We start from the raw sequence: 15,637 nt of genomic DNA on the forward strand, positions 1-15,637 counted from the left end.
TAGGTGAGTTAAAGATAATACACAGAGATGCTGAGCTTAAGCCAACAAGGCCCACGAATCAGAATCTGGAAAGATCCTCCACATCAAATGTTGGGAGGCTGTCCATTGGGTGCTTCTTTTCTGGGCTGTTGTTGTTCAGTCGCTCAGTCGTATCCAACTCTTTGCGACCCCATTGACTGCAGCACGCCAGGCTTCCCTGTCCATCACTATCTCCCAGACTTTGCTCAAACTCATGTCCACTGAGTCGATGATACATCCAATCATCTCATCCTTTGTCCTTCTCCTCCTGCCCTCAATCTTGCCCAGCATCAGGGTCTTTTCCAATGAGTCGGCTCTTCACATCAAGTGGCCAAAGTATTGGAGCTTCAGCATCTGTCCTTCCAATGAGTACCTTCTCTTCTGTGAGTACCTATTAAAGTCTGCAAACCTTTGCTGCAATCCAGGATAGACTTATACAGGCCAAGAGAGTCACTCAGTCGTGTCTGACTCTTTGGCCCCGTGGACTGTAGCCCACCAGGCTCCTCTGTCTATGGAATTTTCCAGGCAAGAATACTGGAGTGTGTTGCCATTTCCTTCTCCAGGGGATCTTCCCTGCCCAGGGATGGAACCAGTGTCTCTTACGTCTGCATTGGCAGGCAGGTTCTTTACCACTAGCACCACTGGGAAGCCATGCAAATCAAGCCGTAGGGGAAAGAGATCACCCCATTGGCTTGCAGCCTGGTGGAGGATGGAGGCCTGGTGATGGAGTGGGGTCCCTGGAGACAACACCATCCCTTCTCGGGCCATCTGTTCCCTCTCCCTGGACCATCCTGTTCGTGCATCACCCCACAGCATCCCTTGTCTTGATGAATGCCAACTAATCCCATGGGCCTCAGCTCAGACACCAGCTCTCCAAGGATGTGTCCCCTCCTTGCTCAGCCTGGATGATGGGTCCCCCAAAATTGTCCCGTTTGATGCATCTGACACAGCGCCTCTGCCCTGTAACCAGTGCTCTGAGGCTATCACCAGGCCTTGGGCCAAGAAGAGGCAGAGATAATTTCTTCTTGACCTTGACGGCAGTGACTTCACCCCTCGGCCTCAGGCAGTTTCTGGATTTGCTGCTCCCAGTCCTCTGATCCTCTGACCTTCTGTATAACCCGGCTCTCTCTTCTCCTGTCTACACCTTCACCTGCTTCCCCAAATCTTAATTGTGCAAAATGAAAGAGATGCTTTACTGGTATAAAGAGCTGGACACAATACCTTGAGATCTTCAGTCGAAACGGTGCTGACGTGAAAAATATGAAGAAGAAGTTTAGATGAAAACACTGCCGTGGGGCAGGCACGGCCTCTGCTCCTTCGGAGGTGTTTATCGGCCAGGTTTTAAAGCTTTCTATGGTCGGTGCCTCCAAGCATCATGTGCTTAAATATATATGGTTGCTCAGTCACTTAGTCGTGTCGGACTCCCTGCAACCCCGTGAACTGCAGCACGCCAAACCTGTGGGTGAGAGATCAGGCAGAATGCAACCACTTCAACCACCTTTCTCAAGTCCATCTTGTTTCTCTGGAAAGTTCCAGGACACACCAGGAGAGCGCCTCTCAGCTGATGCTTCCTGTCCACTCCCTCCCTACCCTTTCCAACCCAGGGAATGTGGGCCCCCTAACTCTCTTCTTTCATGAGTGTAAACAGACATCTCCAGGACCTCCAGGTCCTAAAGCCAGGACTTCTGGAATGCACACAGAACCCCAACAACCCCCCAAAAGCCCCATCACTAAGACAGGACCATTTTTGCTTTGAGCTACTGAATGGATTCCTGAAGCGTTGCCTGCAAAACTGAACACCGGCCTCATAGATCAGTCCTCTCCAGGGTTTCCACTTTACCTGCACGTGTTCCTGTAGGTCAAACACTGTGTCCAACACGACATAAAATCGAATGCAGATTTCTGACATTTCCAAGAGGGCACACAGTCTGTGTGCATTTATTAATAATTGGCCCTTAAGGGTCTAAAAGAATGCAATCAAATTCACAAACAACCGGTGACTTTTCTTACGAAACAAAAATGTCACCATTAAAATATACATCCCAGTCCCATTTGAATCGAATGGTGGCTATTTCTGTGCAAAGTATGTGTATCTCTTGAAACAGCTGATGTTTATTAGAACTTAATATAGGTCACGCCAGCTTACTGAGTCAAAACTGGACAGGATAGTAGAGGTTATGTAACCAAGCCTCTACCCCTGCAGGAGGTCCGTCCACATGCTGGTGGCCAATTTCCATCATTTTAAGCACCTCTTAGTACCTTAGGTGCTATTAGTCATGTACAGTTTATTTTCGTTCGAAAGGTCAGAGGCAAATGAAGTCACTTGCTGCTCTTCTCAGCCTCAGAGACTTTCCCGGCAGGGGGAGGAATGAGACATGGCCATCGGAGGTCACCTGCTGTCCCTGGCACTTGGTCCAGCCAGGAAGATGCCTCCAGCTCCCACTCCCCTACCTACAGCAGGACACGTGGACTCGCAAATGTCAGAACGAGCTCTTCTGATACGCTAAGCGTGGTCTTTGGTCCCTACATTACTGTGAATTCTCTCAAGATATATAAGCATTCTCTAAACAAAGACTAATGCTACAGTTAAAACTGACCCACGCGAAAGGATCTTGAAGGATTCTTGAATCAGCGCCTTTCTTATTTAAGGAAAAGAGGCAGAGTTCTGTAATCCAGGACCACAGTCCCTCACATGCGAGCCCCAAACTCCAAAAAAAACCCTGAAAATCAAACATTGTTTCCTAAATTTAGCACACAATCCTGACGTGAGGTTATTTATAGTCTCAATTTTTTTATGCCTCTGAAAGTGAAGATGCATATGTTTTCTGTGAAAATGCCCACAGGTTTGATAAGGGAACACTCCCAGGCTACAGGATTCCATAAGATAGTCTCTACACTGTACCCTCCTTTTAAAATGTGAGAAAAAAAAAATCTAAGCTCTGGAAAACAAGTCCCAAAGGTTGTGTGGACTAGTAAGGTCAAAATCGAATGTAAGGGGCCTGGTGGTTTATCAGGACAAAGATGCCCCAAAATTACTGTGAATAAGAAGGGGGATATTTAGGACTGAGACGGATGACCTTGCCTTGACCCCCAGCTGTCCTTAACAAACCCGCAACACAGGGCACCCACTCACCCATCACCAGCCCAAAATCCCAATATTAACTCTGTGTTGAATTATTAAGTCTCAAGGAGGAACTTTTCCCTTGCTTTGTTTCTTTCTCCATCCCCTAGAAGGACACCAAGTGAACCCACTTAAAGTGAACCTGAGCCTACATATTTTCTTAAACCACTGAATTGGAACAAAATCACGACACTGAAACTGTTCTCCAAAAAATAATGCGGGCAGAATACGCGTTTCATCCAGTCTAAGGCCCCAGTCGAAGAGACACAGGAGAAGGTGGTCAGGGGTTTCAGGGATGGCAAAGACTTAAACCATCCAGCCATTTGTTGAAACTTCCTCTCAGGGAGAAAGAGAAGAAGCTTTCCAAAGTTTTTAAAACAGCTCGCAAAGAGTGCCACATGTGCATTTTAACCTGGCGGTCCTCCAGACCAGCTCTGTGTCTTGTATACCTGCTTTTTCTCTTGATGTATCTTACCGTTCCTTGCAAACGTTGAGCTGAGAATCTGCTACTCCAGAAAGAAGTTCAGTGTCTTGGTTGAACGCGAAGACTCTTGGGACGGCCTCCTTCTAAACCACACTGCAGTTCTAAATGCTAACGCTCCTGGTTTGGTTAATTTGATTAAGTGGTGAGAAAAGACACCTTGCCCACAGATGGATTGTTAACACATTTGCACTGAATTCTAAATGTTAAATGTTCCTCCTTCAAGTTCCTGAGTTATTTTCATCATTTTCATTTCTTCCTGTACTGCAGCAATTGCTAATCTCTTTGTTCCCTGAAGAGTTTTGAAGGTGGCTTGGTTCACATCATTTTTTATCTTGTTACTTTAATCACGCGCTATTGACCAGACTGGAATTCGTCAACTTCTTCAGAGTCAGCCCTATCACCAGGTTTTCGGCATGCTCCTTGAAGAAGGTGCCTGTCTTCCGCCTCCCCGGGCACGCCGGGACAGTCCTGGATGGCACTTTTCCTAAACAATTCAAGACTGCGGGGATGAACAGTCTCGTTCTAGAAGCCAGCCCCGACAACACCCCGTGCAGGTCACCTGCCAGAAGACGAGGCATCGCAGCGCTTTGGGAGTCTTTTGCTTGTTTCTCAGAAATCTGCTCCTTTTCTTGGGCAAATCAAGACTACCCAAAGCAGACTCAACTGTTTGGATTTCTGGATTTGCTTTTGTTTGTTTTTCTTCCACTTTCTCTTGCAGTCCAACTGAGTCATACTCACTTTTTTAAACAGTTTAAAATTCCATTGAATTTAAAGAGTTTGATTTATGTTGTTTGAAAAAGTCCAGGGACGGGTCCTGTGAGTTCAGCGCAGAAGCATGTTGTCTTTGCTCGCACCTCCAGGGACTGGGCGCATCTGTTGCTGCCACCCAAACGTGGTTCTGATTTACACATCCACGTGCAGCTGACTGATGGATGGCCCATTCTGTGGGTGCAGGGTGCTGACAGAGCCCTGGGACCAGTGTAAAATGACACCTACTCTCAAGGCACTCTGTCATTTTCTCTTCTACCGGAAACATCCCCAAAGTCCAGCTATAGCGGGAGAAAGAAGCACGGGGCAATGAAATACAGACTGGAGCACAGGGCCCTCCCTAGAGGCCAAGCAGAGGAGGCAGTTCCCTGCAGCCCGATGGGGGCCAGGTCGATGTGGCTGTGATCCTGGTCTGAGAACTGCAGTCAGGACAGGTTGACAGGAAGGCGGAAGGTGTTTCAGGTGGGGACAGGGACTGAGGGACGCCTACAGGCAGGACCAAGAAAAGCTGGTTAAGAATCAGGGAAGAAACTGATACGGCCAAGGCAGGAAGTGTTGAAGGCCTAGCTACAAAGTGCCCGAGGTTGGATCTCTGTGTGTGTGTGTGTGTGTGTGTGTGTGTGTGTGTGTGTGTGTGTTGGGGGTCGGGGGTGGGGGGCGGAGGGGGCATGGCCTGCTGCCCTTTTGAACCACCTAGACGAGGAGAGGTCCCTATGCATGCAAGCAGAACAGATGTAAAAACCCAGCAGTCTGGCTGCGGGTGCAGCATGCATTCAAAACAAGAGGTCAGAGGCCAGGGGGCTGAGCCTAGAGGCAGCATGGCCAAGATGGGCCATGAAACAAGAAAAAAGGGGGCAACTTTGAGAAAAAGCTCCAAATAATTGATGACAAATACAAACTATCCAAAAATTAAGCATCCTTTGCATGCTCATTTTTAATTATTCCCCTTATAGATTTAGCAAACAACCCATCTGCCTGCAACTGAGGCTCAGTGCACCACCACCTAAATTATAATTCTTTCATTATGAGCCCATCACCTCTTCTCCCTTCCTGAAATTAATCCAGGAACTGCCAGATACAAACGTCTATTTAATAAAATGAACATCTGTGATGACACACCAGGAGCAAAATCCTAGTTGTTCTAAACCCGGCATTTTGCTTTGACAACCAAGTACCTGTTTTATTTTTTAAATACTTTCTCTCTTCAAAACACCTGCTTTCTCTACACATTGACTTCTAAAGGAAGAGATTAATTTTTATTGGCAAGAACAGAAGTTAGTCTCAACAACAACAAAGGAGAAGCTATGCTCTAAAGAAGAGCTGCCTGCTACATGAAATAATACCCAGGAACATCAACCCAAACCCACAGAACCAAGCAAGGCCAACCCCGTTTTCCCACATGAAAGCCACAGTGTGATAAACCTCACTCCCTTGGAATGGAGCTGCAGTTCTTATTGTACCCGTGCGGCCACAGGACCCCAGTCCAGGGTGGCTGGATTTCCATTAGAATTGCCTGTCCTTCACTGCCTTCTCCTCCACCCCTCCTGCGCCCAAGTCCAGTTATTCAGTGAGTTATAATTTGGCACTAAAATTCAATTAAGCTGAAACTTTGGTCATACGTGGTCTTTATCTCAGCAAAGCATAATTTCTTTGACCCATTTTCCAAACATCAGCTGATCGATTTGAAAGCGGACAGAGGTAAAAGTTGATTTCAATCGCACTCACATTTGTAGAAAGTGGCTGGGGAAAAGAAAAAAAAAAAAACTTTTAAAACTTAAAAAAGATAAAAACTTCAAATAAACCAGATGGGGAGTTACTTATGAAACTGCTTGAGGTTTTCATAGCCCTTGTCAAGCAGAGACCTCGGCCCGCTCGGCAGACTTTAATTAATGTCCACTCCGGCCCTGCAAGCCATTTTCCCAATGGAAATTTCGATGAGAAAGGAAGGAATGCGAGGTTCAAGGCCGCGCTGTTGTTGAGTGGGCTGCGGGACTGGGGACTGAAACCCCGCGGTTCCCCCATGAGCCGCGAAAGTCTGTGGAAGTATTGAGCACCCCTATTGAGGACTGTGGGAGTCTGGGCGGCTTAATGGGATTGTGTTCGGTGCTTCGGGCTGTCCTTTAAAAGATTCCATGGCACCAGCGAAACTCCAATAATAGGGCCTCTCTAATTGCTTTCTGACTTTCTATGAAACTTTCTAAGCTATGCTGACATCCTCGACTACAACGACGGAATTCAAGAGTGGAGAAAGGCGAGACAAAGTGGGTGTGCGGAGAGAAAGCGGTTCTCAGCGAAGCGTGTGGGAGGTGGGGGGTAATTCGGGGGAGGGGAGATGGGGCGGGTGTTAAATCGGTGCCGGGGAAAGAAAAATATGAGTGTTCTCTTTTGTGCGAGACAAACAGCCGAGCGCGGGGAGGTCGGGGCCGGGGTCACGCGGCTCCGGGCTGCAGCTGCCGCCGTGGGGCGGGCGGGCGGGGGTCCCCGGCGGCCCCCCGGGCGTCGCGGCCGGCGGCGGCGGCGGCAGCCTCGGCAGGCATTCCGGCGGCGCGGGCGGCCGCTGTCCTCGCGCGACCCCGACCCGTCCAGAGCGCGCCCCGGGCGACCCTCGAGGAGGAGCGAGGGGAACGAGTGCGGTCCGGGCGCCCGAGCAAGGTAAGCACTGCGCGGGGACGCTCGGCCCTCGAGCGCGCGCTTTCCGCCGCGCTGGGCCGGCGAGCCAAGCAGAAGGCCGCGGGCCGGCCCCACCGCCCTGGCCTGGTGTTCCCTGTGCGCCAGAGGCCCGACGCCGCCGCCGGAGCCTGGGACCCCGGAGACCAGCCAGCCTGGCTCCCGACTGGTCCTGGGCCAGGCCGGAGGGCCCAGCGGGGCTCACCGCGAGCCCAGGAGGTCAGACAGAGCCCAGAAAGCCCGCGGGTGACCTTCCCGGGCCGCCCACGGCGAGGGTCACCCTCCCTCCGAACCACTTAGTGGGCAGCGGCCTTACCAGGGTCCCGGCCGGGAGCTGGGCGTCGGCGGGCAGGCGGCGCGTCCCGAGGGCTCTCGGTGAGCCCCGCAGCCGCCCCTTCGAGCGCTCCCAGCGCGCAGGCGCAGGCCCAGGCCGGAGGAGGGCCCGTCCAGGCCGGCGTGGGGGCGCGGGCTCGAGTCCGGGCCTGGGTCGCTGTCCTGCCCGGCCACCGGGTCACCCGAGGGCGATGGCACAGTGGGGGCAGGGGAGGGGGATCGGGGGCGGGGGTAGTTTGAAGGGGCAAAGAGATGGCGGCGGCGGCGAGGCCCAGGCGCCTGCAATCAAAGGCTGGGGACGGCGGCCCGCCGCGTCGCCCCAGGCCAGGCCTGGGGCATAAAGGACCTTTATCCTCAAGTGACACGGCCGGCGGTTTCCCCTGCCTCCCCCGCCCGCGGCCTTAATTGGGGCCGGCTGCTAATGTGATTAAAGGCCAGTTAAATGTTTCTCGGGGCAGACGGTGGGAAGAGACCGAGACCCCCTTCTCCTCCCCGGGGTCACGCCAGGCCCTTGGTCAGGGGGTCGGTGGTGGTGCCAACCCCAGGACGGCCTGGCCAGGGGCCGGCCGATTGTTCACCCCCGGGAGGGGAGTCCGCGGGCGGGCGGGCGGGCTCCTGGGGCTTTATGTAAGCCGGTGGGCTTTGGGCCCGGCCGGATTTGGAGATTCTTTTCGCACAGTTTCCATTTTCTGGCCTTTGGAACGGCGCCCCAGGCCCTCGGGGCCCTCCCCCTCCGGTGCCTGGCGCCCGCGGGGCCCAGCCGCCCAGGCTGGCCTGGGGTTTCGGGGCGTTGGGGGTCGGCTGGGCTCGGTCGGAGCAGGTCGATTTGGGGGTCTCCCGACTGAGGACAGGTCTCTCGGGATGGTGATGCGGGGCTGGCAAATGGTGGCCAAGCAGAGCCCCCCCCCCCGCCCCCGCCCGCGCCCCGACCCGCAGCGCCCCCAGGCCTAGGTCAGGGCCAGGTTCACACGGCCGCGGCGGCGTGGGTGGTCGCGCCCTCCCGGGAGGGCTGGGCGTCCCAGCCTTCAAGGGTCGCGGGGGGCCGAGAGCAAGTGTCTGCGCCGCGCTGCCCTGCCGCACCTGCTTCCGATGGCGCCCGCGGGCTCCTGCCCTGTGCCCACACGTTCTGGGGTCTCCTCCTCTAGCCTGCCCGACTTGACGGAGGCCGTGCTCCCAGGACAGCTCCGGGGCGCCGCGCTAGGCGAAGGTCGAGCCACTGCCTGCGGCGGCGGAGTGCGAGCTCGGAGCCCCGGCCTCCTAGATCGTTCCCTGCCCGTGGCCCTGGGCCCGGCCGTGCGCTCACAGGGGTCATTGCTGGGGGGTGGAGGTGGAGTCCCCTGCGGGGGGGTCCCCGAAAGACCAAGAGCCCGGCCCAGCCCAGTTCCTACACCTGTGAGGTTGCAAATCCGGAACTAGTCGGGATAGAGGAGGCAGATAAAAAGCCCAGTGGAAGCCAAACGAGCTCAGGGTGTCCCGACAGCTGGCCTTGGCCGTGCGCTTCGGTGGCGGCGGCGGCTCTGGGGCGCACGGGGGCCGGGCAAAGCAGGTGGGACCCGCGGCTGGAGCCGAAACGCAGGCCGCGCACCTTCATCTCGTCCCCGCGGGGGTCTCTCCCACGCCTCCGTTCGCCTCGGTAAAGACCCAAAGGCCGCGCGGCACCCGGGCCGGGGGACAGCGGGAGTGCGCCCGGGGGCTGCGGGCGGAGCCGGGCCTCGGGACGAGGGTAAGGTCCTCGGCGGCCCTGCCGCGCCGCGCCAAGAGCCGCGACCCCGAGTCCGGGCAGCCGCCTCACGGTGCCCACGAGCGACACTTGCCATTTCAAGCACGACACGGTGTTTAAAACTAATGTGAACTAAGCAAGCGTGCTTCCGTAGAAATTTTACAGGTCGGTTGTTTACTCTTCCCCCAAATATTCTCTGAAATAGTCGGCAGAACTTTTACATATGTAACAAATGGTAGGTTGAACAGATCAGAAGATATGAAATGAAAAGGATGGCGTTTGAATGTAAATAGAGTGAAAGCAGACGGTAATTTTTAATAATATTTTTTGTCAAAATGTACAGTGGCTCTCAAATTTTGTCATGTTCAAATTCTATAATTATTTGATATTTAAAATACCCATTTTGTGTATTTTTCAAACAAAAAGAAAAAAAAAACAGTAAAAAATTTAAAAAAACAGAAGCTGGAAACCAAAAAAAGCCTGAAGAGAAAATGGGCCATGAGGAACCAAAGCCTTTTCCTGATATCCTGGGTTTTTGTTTTGTTTTTTCTTTTTTTCCCTAAGATCCCGGAGGAAAATACAAGCGAAAATAAAATTGTTTCCTATTAAACTAACACATAGATGTAATTAATTTCGTTCCAGATGGGTCTAAGGGACCTGGCTATTGTAGTGTGCTCAGAAAACATTAGATTCAAGGTGATTTTACTTTCTCCAGCTGCTCAGAGAACTGTAAGGAAAAGTAAACAGGTCCAGCCTCATGATTTTTTTAAAATATCTGCTTATTGAACACAGATAAAATTAGAATCATCTTCTACTTGAGATAAAAGTTGCACAGGCAAAATCACCAATTTTTTTTTTTTAACTGAAAGAATATCTGGTTTTGTTTTGTACAAAACAGCACTATTTCACTATTATGTAACAAACTGAGTGACCTTGGCTTTGTTTGAACTACAACTGCGCTTAAATCAGTAACTCCAGTGATGGTTAAAAAAAGGAAAAAATCCATTTTTCAATTCATCTTCCATTTGTACTGAAATGGCTTTTCCAGTGATATTGTTTCAATAAAGGAGTAGCTTAGAGTAAAACAAATAAGCCGTGTGTTCTTGGTAAATAATTTTCTGCTTCAAAAAACCAAAAGTAAGTTGACTATGGCTTTTTAGGAACAACCTTTAAACTGGACAGGAAAGGGGAAAACGTGTTTTGTTGTCTCTTGGAAACGCGGGAGAAGAGCTGAGAGGCAGCTGGTCGCACTGCAGTTTGAGGGACCCTGCGGTTCCGCAGGTGGGGGCTTACTGGATGGAGTACCAGGCCAAAACGTTTGTTTGTATCTATGCCAACGCGGCTCGGACCCCTTATGTGTGTGAGGGTGTGATGGGAGGCGGTCAGAGGGTCGGGTGTGCAGTGGGGGTGCAGGAGGTGCCGCGGGCGTGCAGAACAGACCCACACGGCAAGCCTGGGCACCTCGTACCCTGCTGCCCCTGTGTCCACGTTTTGGTCCCATCTGGAGGACCCTCCTCCTCCATTTTATGATGTTTTCCCTCCTTTAAAAATCTGGTGGCCCCCTCAGCAGCCTCGTTGGGGGTCCATTGGTCATTTTCACAAAAACAAGTGACCGAAGTATGGACCCAGACCTGGGATGCAAGAAACCCCTGGGCTCCCCTGGCACCTGGAGAGGCCCAGCCTGACCAGCACGGCTGTCTTTGTTCACGCCACGTGAAGCCAGGTGACAGTGCTTCCAGCCTCCGTCCTGACTATGGACACGGTGGAGTTATGTGTGTGTGAGAGTGTTGGGGGTTTTTTTTTGTTTGTTTCTATTTTTGTTTTGTTCTATGTGTTTAGTTCACAGAAGGAAAACAAAGGCCCCTTCTGTGGCACCTGGGCCAGGCAGTGTAGCAAACGGGAAAACCAGGAGGGCAGAAGGAGCATGTGGCCTCCTGTGGGAAAGCCAGCTTGCTTTGTGCTTGTTTATTACAACTGAAGGTTTCCAGGGGCCTGTGTGCGTGTGTTCGGTTGCTCAGCCGTGTCCGATTCTTTGTGACCCTATGGACTGTAGCCCGCCAGGCTCCTCTGTCCATGGGATTCTCCAGGCAAAAATACTGTAGTGGGTTACCATGCCCTCCTCCAGGGGATCTTCCCGACCCAGGGATTGAGCCCACGTCTCCTGCATTGCAGTCAGGTTCTTTACCACTGAGCCACCTTCCAGGGACTTAGAATTGCCCAAACAGGAGGCCTGAGACCAGGAAGGGAAGGAACCCCCCTGCAGGGTTGGCATCTGAAGGTTCTCCCCAGCCTTCCTTGGGGAGGTTGGCCCCCAGCACCCTCTAAGATCAAAACAGCCAGCCCACGTGTTCTGAACATCGGAATGTTCAAAGATATTTAGAAAAATGGCCTCCAGTCTGGGAGACCTTAAAACTTGATGGAGATAATAAACAAAAGGAGTGGCAGTGTCTGGCAATGCCCAAAGGAGGGGAGACAGCTTCACTTGAAACTGGATGCACTGTGGTTTTTGCTCACATCCCAGGCTTCCAACACAAGTCTGGCCTTCCTCTGGTTAGAGGAGAGTCATTAGGAAAGAGTCAGGTACACGGGGCCAGCCCCCCACTCCAGCCAGAGTCAGTGACCTGATTGGAAAACAAATCTGATCACCCAGTGGCCGCCTTCCAGGTGCCCACTGCTGGCTTCTTCCCCACAGGCTCCCAGGCCAGCCTGGCATTTCTTGGCCCCTGACCCCCCATCTCCACATCATCTGGACATCCACCTCCTCCCCAAGGCACTCTGCTCATCACCCACATGGAGTGTGGCCCCAGAGTGGGAGGTCTCTGTCTCTGCCCACCCTCTGTGATTACACAGGGTTTAGCGCCTCTCAGAGTAGAGAGCGCCCTGGTGGAACAGCTTTGGGACCTGGGGTTTAGGGACCTCGGGGCACCTCTGGCCAGCAGGTGAGGGACTCCGTGGGACTCACGAAGAGAGGACAACATGGCCCGTGCCAGAGCCTTGGGGTCCCCCTCATTCAGCTGCAGCCAAACCTCAACACGCTGAACACCCAGACCTCACACAGGGGCGCCACCCCCTGCCCAACCAGCGCGCCAGCATGAGGGTAGGGCCGCGGCACGGAAACCCTCCAGCACGGCCTGGCTCCTGTCCTGTGCCCGGCACCGGCGTTCTTGTTCAGAGAACAAAAGCCCGGAGGCCCCTGAGGAGCCGAGAAAGGCCGAACGCAGTGGCTTCCAGGGCTTGCTGACGGTGGCTGGGGTGAGAAAGGAGACGGCCAGTCTCATCCCAGGGCACTCATAGCGGCTTCACGTGAAATAAGGGGTGAGCTCTTTGTACACACAGAACCAAAACACTTCCCCAGAAGAGGATTTCTCTAACCGCATCGTGAATTCTGACTTTTGTTACCCTTTCCTTCCCAACGATGGCTGCCACCTGCCAGAGTGATGCCCTCATCCCAGTGGGCTGCATCGCGGAGTTCATAGATCCCTGTTTTCAGAGCTGCGGGGGTGGATGGAGGAGCTGGAGACAGCCCAGGGTGCCCACAGTCCCCAGCTGCTTTGTTTCCTGGGTTCCAGCCCCGGAGTCAGAGCATCCCGCTGACACTCAGGCCACCACTTCCTAGCACCCTGGCATTGAGGGTGTCACCGCCCTTCAATGGGCTTCCTCTCATAGTGGGGTTGACAGCACCCACCTCCTTGGGTCACAGTGCAAATCCAGGGAAGTCATGCTGGAGGTAAGGGCTGGGCTCAAGGTACCCACGCACCGGCCACTTTCATCCCCAGGCCTTCCTGCCACACCTCTGGTCCTGCCCAGGATGCCTGCCCCCAAATAAGCCTCCCAGCAAAATCCTTCTCCTGCTGCCAGCCCAGCTCCAGGCTTCTCTTCCTGTCACTTCCTGGGTCCCCACGGCAGATGTGAGCCCATGCAGTCCAGCACAAGATTCTCAGAGCCTGGATGGAGTCATGCTGCCCCCATGGGACCCCAAGGCACAGGGGACAGACAAGGGGTCTGTACCACCCATGCCAGCCTCTGCAGACAATCCACTGTTTGCTTGGTGCCCTGGTGCCAGCCCTGACAGCAGTTAGGGGGTGTGGGTGCTGCTCTTCTCCCACCCTGCCCCTGTGTTGCAGGTGGTACATGCAGGGCCCAGAGAGGGTGTTCACATAACTACGGGTCACACAGCAAGAGCAGAGCTGGGGTTAGGCCGGCTCTCCTAGCCTTGGAAGACCATGACACTCTGCCTGATGAGGAGCCCCTGGGGTCCACGGCCAGCATCCTTCTACCGAGGAAGAGACCCTGAGCTCCTGTCTTCCAGGAGGAAGGTCCCCTGGCAACATGGAGGAGAGCTGTTCCCTGGCTTCCTGCGTTCCCCTCCCGGGCCTTGGGAGAGCTGAGTCGTTTTCCTCTGCTTCTGACGGCTGCCCGGGGGCAGAACCGCAGCCTCCCTGCTCCAGCCTCAGTGGGCTCTCCTGCTGCCTCAATGATCGTCACCATCACGTGGCCAGGACAGGCTGCCCCTGCATCCTCTGTACACACAAGGAGGAATATGTGCATTTGTGCACACACACACCTATGCACACGTACACATACACACACACTCGTGCACGTGTACACACACCTGCGCCGTGCATTTTAGTTGGCAGATTGCTTTCACAAACACTTCAACCTTTCTAGCCTTTCTGTAGGCAGCAAGTGAAAATTAGGAAATGGATCACCAACTTACTCTTGGGGCGAGTAATAGAACTGGGGCTGTGGGGGGCGGGACATGGATCTGGTGGGACAGGTCTGTGCCTGGCTCTTTCCCCTCAGGTCTGTTTCAGGCTCCACGAGTCTCTGGTGGCCCCTGAGTGGGGGACAGTGGGCAGGGGAGCTCTGTGCCCACCAGATGTGGCCAGACACCTGCCCTCGCCACCAAGTCCCTTAAAATGGCACTGACTCCCGAGTGGAGAGGGCCCGGCAGGGCAGGGTGTGCAGCTGAGAGGGACCGTGTTTGCATCAATCAAGTGGCCAGGGAAGTGTTGCTGAAGACAAAACTGCCCTTTAAGGCAGGATGGCTCTGACATCAGTATGTGCAAAGGCCCAGTGGAGGACCTGGCCAGCACCAGAGATGCAGGAAAGGGACAAGAGAAGGGGGAAGAAAGGAGAGGAGTAGTGGGGCCTCCCCTCCAACCCAGAATGTTCCACCTCCCCCACCCCGGAGCCCAGGGGTTCTGAGAGGCCCTCCCAGAGGGACCCACTGATGTGTGGACCTGACCTGTGCAGCCAAACCCATCTTTTGTGGCTTTTATGACTGTTGGGTTGATAGTCAACCTATCAATCTCTGGGTTGATAGTCCCTTTCATTTGGTTTTGTTGATCTGACAGCCTTTTATAGCTTTGAAGTGGCTCTTATATGGTCCAACCTTGAACTAGCCCATCAACAGATGAATGGAAAGAAGATGTGGTACCTACACATGATAGAATGTTGCTCAGCCATTAAAAAGAAGGTTGCCATTTGCAGCGACAGGGATAGACTCAGAGTTTTTCATACTGTGACGTCAGAGAAGTATTATCTGATGTTGCTTATGAAAGTAAAAGTGTTCATCACTCAGTCACGTCCAGCTCTTTGCAACTGGGTGGACTGTGGCCCGCCAGGCTCCTCCGTCCATGGAATTCTCCAGGCGAGAATCCTGGAGTGGGTGTATGTGGAACGAAAAAAAGCAATGCAGATGAATCTACATACAAAACAGAAACAGCCTCATGGACACTTTGGAGGGAATCTTGCCCTGCCACCCTCCCCGCCGTCACTGGGCATAAGAGGGCAGGCTCAGGACATGAAGTCTGGGTCCGGGGGGAGGCCCGTGTAGAGGCAGAAGATTCACTGTGCAGGTTGGCAGACGTGGAGAATGAAGGAAGCTGCTGATGGGGGTGGGGCAGTCTTGCTGCTCAGCCTCAGGGGGTGGGGGCCTCAGGCCAGCACTTGGGGGCTGCCTTCATAGCTCCTCTACAGCCTGGTTTTATCCTCTATGAAGGGAGGCCCTTCATCTTTTGGGGTACCTCCATCTCTGGCGTTCCAGAGCTCTAAAAATCAGGCCAGCCCCCAGCAGGAGGCATATGGCTAGAGCCCACCGTCTTCCGAGGTAACCATACGGAGGCTGGCCCAGGAGAGAAAGTGAGCTGGTCTCCATGGAGACTGGACCAGCATCCCAGAGGCCCCCCGGTTCATCCTTCCTCTCACCTGAAGCAGGAGCAAGGCCAGGGGCTGGCATCTGCCACCATCTTAAAGGCCTGAGGCCACCTAAGTCACTCCCAGGGTTTTACAGGTGGGGAAACTGAGGACTGGGGGAGGGGAGCTTCTAGGGAGCTCGCCAAGCTGGTCAGGGCAGAGCTGGACGCCTGCCAGGCTGAGGCTCCGCTGTCGCCCCTGGAAACCTGGGCCTTGTTGGAGCCTGAAGTAGCCTTTCTGTTCAGGCTGCCAGGACACCTGTGGTCACCAATGGCAACGTCACCCTCTCAATAGCCATGCAAGCCACAGAGCAGTGTCCTCGAGCTCA

The 15,637-nt window shown here is 53.7% G+C and overlaps 1 long non-coding RNA gene across 1 annotated transcript in view; it reads left to right on the forward strand.

Moving 5' to 3' along the window:
* Nucleotides 1-6,909: 6,909 nt before the first annotated feature.
* LOC139178262 (uncharacterized) overlaps nucleotides 6,910-15,637 on the forward strand; it is a 38,742-nt gene continuing 30,014 nt past the window's right edge. Inside the window, exon 1 of the long non-coding RNA XR_011562725.1 lies at nucleotides 6,910-7,043. This is a non-coding gene — a long non-coding RNA (uncharacterized lncRNA). The remainder of the gene's footprint in view (nucleotides 7,044-15,637) is intronic.

The sequence above is a fragment of the Bos indicus genome, chromosome 21, assembly GCF_029378745.1.
Source record: "Bos indicus isolate NIAB-ARS_2022 breed Sahiwal x Tharparkar chromosome 21, NIAB-ARS_B.indTharparkar_mat_pri_1.0, whole genome shotgun sequence".
In the NCBI taxonomy this organism is placed as follows: Eukaryota; Metazoa; Chordata; class Mammalia; order Artiodactyla; family Bovidae; genus Bos; species Bos indicus.